Below are 943 nucleotides of genomic sequence, written 5' to 3' on the forward strand. Positions count from 1 at the left end.
TTTTAATCAATATAAGACAACAAAAGGTCTGAAATAAAAACCCAGCAAAATTTCTCATTACTTTCTCAGGAATTTTCATTAACAATCGATGTGTATAATAGTGTGTGTGTGTGTGTGTGTGTGTGTGTGTGTGTGCGTGCGTGCGTGCCTGTTACAATGTCTGGGTCCTGAGTTATTCGCTTGTGTTTGTGTGTGACGGTTTGCAGAGTGTGTATATTTACGATTGAGTATATGTACGAGTGTGTATATGTACGAGTGTGTATATTTACGATTGAGTATATGTACGAGTGTGTATATATACGAGTGTATAAGTATGTGTATATGTACGAGTATTCCCATGTACTTTAGTGTTTGTTGTTGAATGTTTCGACTTAGTACGTGTACGTAATATGTTTTTCTATCTACAGATAGTTGTAAATACGAGCAAAATAAATAAATAATAGGCTGCTGTCCGCTCTCAGAGAATCGACCAGAGAAAAGAAAACCGAGTGATCTGAGAAGTAAAACAGCAACAACAACAATAATAATAATAATAATAAGATTGGAAGTGTTATCCTGTACATTGTTTTGTCTTGGTATAAAAGATGAGCTACAGCAAATATTCTGCTTAATACTTCAGATTTGCTTGTCAGTTGTTTGTCCTTACCCACTTGAGCATGTCCCTTGGTGGCTGATGATATGTGCATCTCTGTTCATGAGCAGAAGTAGTTGAGGAGCATCAGAGCCATGTGTTGAGAGGAATTCTTTGGGGTTTGAATAATTCACCTTTGGAAACACGTGTGTTTTGTTCAACATCCTTAAACAATCCTTATTCAGGGACCTTTTGAGAGGGTTGGGCTACTCGACTTGAAGAATATTCTAACTGGGCCCCACCTGCAAGGTCATGCGCTGTTTATCTTGATATGAGATCACCATGTCACGCACATATGGTTGTGATGCATGT

This window comes from Octopus bimaculoides, chromosome 18 (assembly GCF_001194135.2).
Source record: "Octopus bimaculoides isolate UCB-OBI-ISO-001 chromosome 18, ASM119413v2, whole genome shotgun sequence".
Lineage (NCBI taxonomy): Eukaryota > Metazoa > Mollusca > Cephalopoda > Octopoda > Octopodidae > Octopus > Octopus bimaculoides.